The sequence below is a fragment of the Peromyscus leucopus genome, chromosome 3 (assembly GCF_004664715.2).
Source record: "Peromyscus leucopus breed LL Stock chromosome 3, UCI_PerLeu_2.1, whole genome shotgun sequence".
Classification (NCBI taxonomy): Eukaryota; Metazoa; Chordata; class Mammalia; order Rodentia; family Cricetidae; genus Peromyscus; species Peromyscus leucopus.
In genome coordinates, this window is record NC_051065.1 from 28,479,001 (window position 1) to 28,488,047 (window position 9,047).

Consider the following 9,047-nt stretch of genomic DNA (forward strand, 5'->3'; position numbering starts at 1 on the left):
ATTGTCTGCTAGTGATGAAGGGACTCTGATGCTGTTTTGATGTCAGAGATAAAAAGCAATGCATACTCAGTTAGTTTAAGCAAGGAGAAACTAAAATGTGAATTGAAAAATACATCAGTTGAAGCACCAATTTTCTCCTTGTCAAAAAGAGCAAAGGTTGTAGATAAATCTGCTAGGCAGATTAAAGTTGTATGTCTTTGAGTCAAAGACTGAATATATTAAAAATGAAATAGAAAATATTTGCAGTAACACTGAGTTCTACTATATATAAACTGCTGGTGAGAGCCACTCCTGGTGAGGAAGCATGAACTGTTTTATATAATTTAAAACTTAACCATCCCACATTCCTATTTTAAAGAATGAAAAATGGGGAGAAGCAAAGTAATTGTGTTGATTAAAATTAAACAAATTAGCCAAGCGGTGGTGGTGCATGCCTTTAATCCCAGTATTTGGAAGACAGAGACTGGTGGATCTTCTGAGTTTGCGCCCAACCTGGTCTACAGAATGAGTTGCAGGACAGCAAGAGCTACACAGAGAAATCCTGTCTCAAAAAAACAAAAACTGACTCCATCTTGTGCAGGCAACCACACCATTTGTGAGTGCAAAGGTCCTGCCATTTCCAGAAGACACTCTGGCCCTCCCAACCTCTGGCTTTTACCATCTTTCCATGTCCTCTTCTGTGATGGTCCCTGAGCCTTGCAGGGAGAGGATATGATACAGATGTCCCGTTTATGACTGAACACCCCTCAGATACTTATTCTCTGCACTTTGACCATTGTGAGTTTCTATATGAACCCCTGTCCACTTGACAAAGAAACTTCTTTTATGTAGTCTGATCTGAGAACTATTCAAATTTTGGGTACAGAGATATGAATTTAGAGGACAGTTTGATACTATGTTCATTTAACATTAGGGCCTATGAACTCCTGAACCATGGGTTCTTGTCCAGATATGCATTACCAGACATGCATTTCCTCCTATGGAGCAGGCTGGAAATCCAATGTGATTTTGACTCTTCACTTGATGGGCACGGCTCTGGGAATGTCTGTGATGGGTTTTCTAGATTAGGTTAATTGAGGAGGGATGTGGGGTGTCTTTCTGTATGCAGTGAATATGTGTTGCTCCCATTGGTTAATAAATAATGTTGCTTTGGCCTATGGCAAAGCACCTTAGAGCCAGGTGGGAAATCCAAGCAGAGATACAGAAAGGACAGAGTCGGGAGCAGACACCAGCCAGCTACTGGAGAAGCAAGATATATTAGAGCACAGATAAAGCCATAAGACATGTGGCAAAGCACATATTAATAGAAATGGGTTAATTTAAGGTGTAAGAGCTAATTAACAATAAGCCTGAGCAATAGACCCAACAGTTTATAATTAATATAAGCCTCTGACTGGTTATTTGGGAACAGGTGGGCAGGAGAGATTCATCTGATTCCAGAGGAGGGAGGATTTACCATTCCATAGGCTGGGGTCCTGGACTGAATAAAAGGAAGAAGGCTTGCTGAACAACCCTTCCATTCCTCTCTGCTTCCTGTCTGCGGCTGCTCACCCTCTGCCTCCATGCTCTCCCATCCCAATGGATCACACCGCAAGCTCCAGGCTGGAATAAACCCTTCTTTCCTGAAGTTCCGTTTGTTGGGGATTTTGATGCAGCAATAAGAAAACTGATACAGCTCCTACCTGTTTTCTGAGCACTGCAATTCCCAGGCAGATACAGTACAAAGGAACTGATGCATTTAACACATGCATGCAAGAAATAGTTACTGGACCGGCGCATTGCAGTTAGTGATCTTAGCTAATGTGAAGCCTCGGAGGTGATGAAACAGGCAATGGGAAGAGCGCAGCAGACCCCTAAGGGCAGCGCCTGTGAAGGGCCAACAGCCCTCGAGCTTTTGACAAGGTGAGCAAGAGTACAGAAAATTAAAAACACTTCTCCATTTAAATCCGGGTGCTTAGCTCGGTTCCCCGCTCTATATGGAGGAAGCTGTCCTCTGGCTGAGGCTTCGCTGCAGCTTCAGGGAGCTTAGTAATCACTTCTCCCAGATTCTGATCATTGCCCTGGCTGCGGCTGAGGCTGAGTCATTCCTTTTTCCTTATGAATCAATGGAGAAAGAACGGGCCGTTGGCTACTTCTGTGGAATAACATGAAATGAGATCCATATTTCACATCAAACCCAAACACGTATTTCAGACTGAATGTGGCAAGCGAAACTGAAGCAGTCAGAGCCAAGTGTGAGAGGGCATCTTGGGATCTTGAACCAAAAAATGCTTTTTAAAACAAAGCACATCAAGAGCAAACCCTAAGGAAAAGGTTAATGAATCGTGTCAAAATTAGAAATCCTGTACATCAAAAGACACCCATAAAATCTGAAAATGGACACAAGTGCCCATCCCGGACCCCACGGGCCACAGCAGCGGGTGCCGTTACAATGGACAGATATCCGATGGAGAGATGGGGAAGACTGAGGACGTCATGGAGAGTGGGAAAGAGGGAGAGGTGGGGCAGTCGTGTGCTGTGGAGAGAGGTGGATCTGGAGACGTGATGGCAGTGAAGAACAGGCCGATGTGAGGAAGCTGCAGCCACCTGAAGCCGTAGGGATGTCCTGGGGGCTGGGCTGCTGCAGGGGCCATGCTGGTCTGAGTGGCCTGTGCTGCCACCTGAGACCACGGTGACATCCAAGCCCATGGCTGCTGCCACTGAGGGCCAGGTCTAGCTCTGTGACCCTACTGTGGCTGGGGTCTGTGTTGATGACCATCGCCCATGTTGCCCCTGAGGGCCATTCCGATGTCCACATCCATGGTCTGTGCTGCCACCTGAGGCCATGGGGATGTCTGGGTCCAGGCTATCACTGAGGGCCATGTCTGAGTGAGTTCATGGTTCCACTGCAGCCAGGGTCTCGGTGAATGTCCATTGCCCATGTTACTACCAAACACCAAGTGGATGTCTGTGGTCTGGGCTGCCTCCTGAAGCCACATTGCTGTCTCAGTGCCATGCTAAGCAGGCCTCTGCTAGGCAGCATGGGAGAGCTGGTCCCAACCTAATAGAGAGATGCTCCCCTTGCCACCTACGGCAGGTGGGGGAGCTGGCCCTGGTGGCATGGGTGCCAGAAAATGGGCAGACTGACCAATTCAGCTACCACCCAGGCCCAGATCCAGGGCTTTGAGTTGGCCCGCCTCAACATCTACCACGTCTATGAACTTCTGGAGCTTGTGAAGGGTCCAGTCCTGCAGATCCAAAGCTGCAGGGTCTCCATGACACAGGGCAACAACAAGAAATTTGAGAAGAGTCCCAGAGAGGACCCAGCATTGATTGTATAGCAGAAACAAGAGGCCTCAAACCAGTCCAAGGACTCATTGCAACGAACATTTGCAAGTAAAGCTGTTTGGGCAAAGGGGTCTAATATGCAACACACTGACATATTGCAGCTTCCGTGGCAAGAGTTTGTGGTTTGTTTGTTTTCTTTTAGGGGGAGGTTGCAGGGCAGAGCGTGGGTATGGAGGGACAGGGACATGAGTGGGATTGGGGTGCATGATGTGAAATTCACAAAGAATCAATAAAAAGTTTAAAAAACTGAAAATGAAAAAAATTATTCAGTGTGAAGGTAGATGGAGGTCAGTAAATGGGAACTGATGCTCTGAAACCTTCCTGAGTGGGTGATATTCAGCACAGGTTGAAACATGAAACCAGCACTAATCATCTTGATTCAGCAAGTGAAAAAAAAACAACACCTAGTTACTCTTTTAAAGGAATTGTCAGCAATATCTCAATATCTACTTTTCTATAAACCTTTGTCTATCTGTCTGTCTGTCTGTCTATCTATCTATCATCTACCTAATCTATCTATCTATCATCTATCTATCTATCTATCTATCTATCTATCTATCTATCTATCTATCTATCTATCATGAAGCTCAAGCCAGGCCCAGTCTCTCTCTTCCTGCTGCCTGCTGACCTGGATGTAGAATTCTCATCTCCTCTCCAGCACCATGTCTGCCTGTGTGTCACCAAGCTTCCTGCTGTGACGATAACGGACTGAACCTCTGAACTGTAAGCCAGTCCCAGTTAAATGTTTTCCTTTGTAAGAGTTGCGGTGCTCATGGTGTCTCTTCACAGCAATAGAAACCCTAACTAAGACAGACATTCTGAGACAAAGGCACATGACCTGGGCTGTCAGGTCTCACAGAAGGAAAGGGAGGTGTGACAGAGCAATGAAAGCCTCATCCTCAGACTTCAGTAAAAGAGGAACTCTAATGAAGAAAAGGTCACCACCAGAGAGATTCAGCAGGGTGTTGTCTAGAGATAGGCATGGAGAAGGGGGCAGAGGCTTTGCTCAAGTGACAGAATCAAGGTGCCCTTTGTAGGAGAGAAGAATGTAAGAAAGGCAGATACTGTGTGAATAAAGGGATTCTGATTGCATACACACACAGAGTTTTGTAATTTCAGGTGACAGACTTTCTTTTTGCACTGCTTTCCTTTTTGTATAGTCAGGATAATTCCAATGTTCAGGCTTATCACAAAGAACATTTATACACATTTCTAGAAATTAAATGTGGGGCAAAATATTTCTACATGGCAACTATACAATTTTGTTTTTTAAAATGTTGATTACGGAAGAGGTGACATTATTGATGTGACAACCAACACCTGATTGCAGTGTCTCTCAGAACCTAAGTAATGCAATCAACCAACTGTCTGAGATGTTTATTTCTCATATTCCCCTCCCTCGGTTCTTCTAATGTTAAGGAGCATGAGCTCCTATTAGAGTGTTGTTTTGGACTTCTGTGGTGTTTCCACAGCACCTTTGTTCCCTTTCAGGCCAAGTTTAGAATGGTCTGTTCTATATGAGAGCTAAGAAACCAAAATCACTGTAGTGAAACAGCGTGGAAACGTCTCATCAAGGAGTGGGGACGCTGTTCACCACAATTATTACCCGCGAGAGCTGGCGTCCTGAAGAGAGCACAGGAGAACTGCAGATCAGTAAGGAAAAGGACGAAGAGATCAAGAACAAAACGGGCAAAGGTTTGCACAAACAAGTCACTAAAGAGAAAGCCCATACAGTTGAATTCAAGACAGTTTCAAATTGATAATTTTGACAAAAGGAAAATGTCTAAATGTGACATTTCAGTGAATGGCAGAAATGTACACAAGTATTCTTTCTGATAAGCCTGAACATTGGACTTATCCTACCTATACCAAAAAAGAAAAAAGAAGTACTAAGCATTGTCAAGAATATGGAGCTAAATTAACTCTGATGAATGACTGCTTTAGAAAGCTATTTGAACATATTCTTGAGGTTTAAGAGGCTTATTCCCTCCTGTCCTTGGTATATAGCAAAGAGACCCTGATATGTGTTCAGCCTTTAAGATGACCTAAATTTCCATGAGCAGAAAAGCAAATAAGTGAATTACAGTATTATTTTCAAATAATAGAGTGCTATACACTAGTTAAAATAAGCAAAAGAGATGTACTCTATGAATACATAGAGATCTTACAGATGTGATATTAGGGGGGAAGCAAATGGCAGAAGAATTATAAGTCATGCCAGGGGCATCACACACCTCTGAGGTTTGGTACGATGGGAAAGGTATATGGGAAAGTTGTGAATGATGCTTCAATGTTATCAAATTTATTGTATAGCCTTATAAAATATGAAGCAAAGATGGTAGCATTGGCAAAGCTGGGAAGGCATATATATATATGATGTATTAAGAATGACATTTAAGGCCATTTGGTGATAGTGCATTCCTTTAAGCCTAGCACTCAGGAGGCAGAGGCAGGTGGATTTCTGTGAGTTCAAGGCAAGCCTGGTCTACAGAGTGAGTTCTAGGACAGCCAGAGCTACACAGAGAAACCCTGTCTCAAAAAATAAGCAAACAAATAAACAAATGACATTTAAAAGAACCTAAAAGTTGTTAGTATCTTACAGACTCAATTTCAGAATGTGTTGGTTCTGACATATATTACATTCTTTAGGCAAATTTCTCAACCTATTTCAGCTCTATGACTTTATTTGATATTTGTCTGACAGTGTTTCTAAATTAATTTTATTCCTAGCTAAAACACAGCATATAAAAGTTGTATGTATTTGTGAGATGCTACGTGATGTTTCTGTAGATGTGCGCGTGGACTAATATTTACATCAGGCTAGATATACCTATGTCCTTAAATATTTATGCTTTATGATGAGAACTTTCAAAACCCTTTCTTCTGGCTTTTTGAATTATGTTATATGTTATCGTTATCTGTAATTACATTATGCAACAAGACACCAGAATGTCTTGCCCCTGTCTGACTATAGCACAGTCCCCAGTAATCTGTCTTCCTACTGGTTCTGTCTGTTCTCCTGTGATGTTCGTCTTCACTGCCACACTGATTGAATTTTGAATACTCTAAAAGACACACCACTGGGTACATCTGTAAGAGTGCCTCCAGAGCTGTTTATAGAATACTCTAAAAGACACACCACTGGATATATTGTTCAGAGTGCCCCCAGAGCTGTTTAGCTAGGAAGGGTGACTCATCACAAACATGAGTGGCTCCACTACAGAGCCTGGGACTCAGACTTAATAAAAACAGAAAAGAAGGCAGATGATCACCACCATTCACTGGTCTCTGTGTCTTGACTGGAGATAATGTGACCAGCTGTCCTCTGTTCACTCTGCCATGCCTTCCCCACCACGATGGCCTCAAACTATGAGCCAAACAAAAACAAACAAATCAACCCATCCTTCCTTCCTAAGCTACATATTATGTGCTTTTGGTCACAGCAATGGTCGAGTAGTACATCACCAAAGGCTCTGGTAACCACGGTTCTATTCCCCATTGAAAGACCCCCACTCCATTATGAGGACATGGGGCGTTGGGCCGATGAAATGCCCCCCCCCCCGGTCCCAATAACTTAGCCTAAGAAACACCATTCTGAAGGAATCAGAAAAACAGGAGTTCACAGCTGTGGCTGGCTGGCCACCTGGCCTTGAGAGGGATAACTGTGGTCGGCGGCCTTGGGAGAAAAACAGTTGAGTCAAATCAGGATATTTTATGGCTGGCCCCCTGGCCTTGAGGAATAAGCAGCTGGGCTGGAAAAACACCCACTATACCCTGGGCAAGGCCAAGTCAGCCACACACATATGACCCCAAGTTCACCCTGGCCTTCTTTGAAACAACCAATAGGGACCCTGTAACTATGCTTCTCCTTCTGTAACCGCGCCTCTGCCCCTGGGATCCCATAAAAAAGTCCCCCTTGCCCTAGGAAGGGGCGCAAGTCCTCCAAGAGACTTCGCCCTGGGTACCCGTGTATCTAATAAACCCTCTTGCTTTTGCATCTGATCTGTGGTTTCGGTGTGTTCCTTGGGTTTGGGGTCTCTCCTGAGGAAAGATCTCCCCTGGGGGTCTTTCATTTGGTGGCCCGTACGGGGAAAGAGACCCCTCCCTGGGACCACCGACCCACCGTCAGGAGGTAAGCCAGCCGGCCTCAGTGTATGTCATCTCTGTCCTGTCTGAGTGTTGAGTGTTGTCTGTTTGCGCGCCTGAATCTGTCTGTGGCGGTGGAGCTGAAGGAGCTGATGGGCTCGGACTTCGCCACCGTGACCCTGGAAGACGTTCCACGGGTGTCTGAAGTCCCCTCTGGGGCACGGTTTTTCGAGAGAAGAGGTATCCGGACCCTCGTAGTCTCCTTCTGGTTTTGCTTTCGGTTTGGAACCGAAGCCGCGCAGCGCGTGTTAGTCTCATTTGTGTTTGTCTGTCGTTCTTTGTTTTCTGTTTAACCGTTCTCCTCCTAGAAACAGTCATAGGAAGCCGGATCTGCGGATCTCTCCCGCTCCCCATTCCTCCTGACCCCTCCACCAGCATGTCATTTCCTCTCCCCGCGTTCCACCGCTCTGGCGGCGGCGGGCGCGGGATGTGGCGGGGGCGCGCAGGCGGGGCCAGGGGTGGGGTCGACCAGCCGCCGCCGAGCGCACTTCCACCATGGCGGTGTGCCATGACCGGCTCCGGGACGGCTGGGAGGGCCCGGTGTGGGGAAGGTGGCTCGGGGGCGGCGTCACCCGTGGACGCCGAGTCACCCCGCCCCGAGTGTTACAGCCCCCCGACAGCACCACCGCTCCCTCTCGCCCCTCCTACCTCCTCCCTTTACCCTGTTCTCCCACGGAAGGATCCCCCTAAGGCTCCTGTCCTCCCCCCAGACCCCAATTCACCTCTTATTGACCCCCCTAACAGAGGACCCGCTGCCATACCCGGGGAATCGGGCGCCGGAGGGACCGGCGGCCCCCGCAGAGGCACCTAAACAGCCTCTACAGAGAGAGAGCGGGAGGATGAGGCTCCGGCTCCCTCCCCAATTGCCGGTCGCCTACGAGGAAGGCACGATGAACCAGCCAAAGACAGCGAGTCTTCCTGGAGGCTCGGAGGTTCCAGGAGACAATGGAAGACCCACCCAATTGCCTAATGCAGCCTTTCCCCTCACCCGCCCGAACTGGGACTCCGCGACCCCAGAAGGTAGGGAGCACCTACGTCTCTATCGCCAGTTGCTCTTAGCGGGTCTCCGAGGGGCCGCTAGACCCCCTACCAATTCGGCTCAGGTTAGGAATAGGATCCAGGGAAAGGAAGAGACGCCAGCAGCGTTTTTGGGAAGACTTAGAGAGGCAGAGAAAGTGTTTAATAAGAGAGGCAGAGAAAGTGAGAGAGAGAGAAGAGAGCGAGAGAACGAGAGCGGAGAGCGAGCAGGAGGAAGGGAGGGCAAGAAAAAGAGACACGGAGGGAGAGGGAAAACGAGGAAGAGAAAGAGGTGTTGGATCTAAGGAAAAAAAGAGAGAGAAAGTCCTGGCCACTGTAGTGTCTCAGGGACAGGTCAGAGAGGGAGTTAGGACGGGAGATCAAAGAAGGACACCGCTTGACAAAGACCAGTGTGCTTACTGTAAAGAGGGAGGACAGAGATGGCTCACGAAAGCAAGAAAGGAGGCCATACTCTCCATACCCCCTCCAGGGAACCCCCGCCAGGTGCGGGAGTTTCTAGGTACTGCCGGCTACTGCCGCCTCTGGATCCCGGGTTT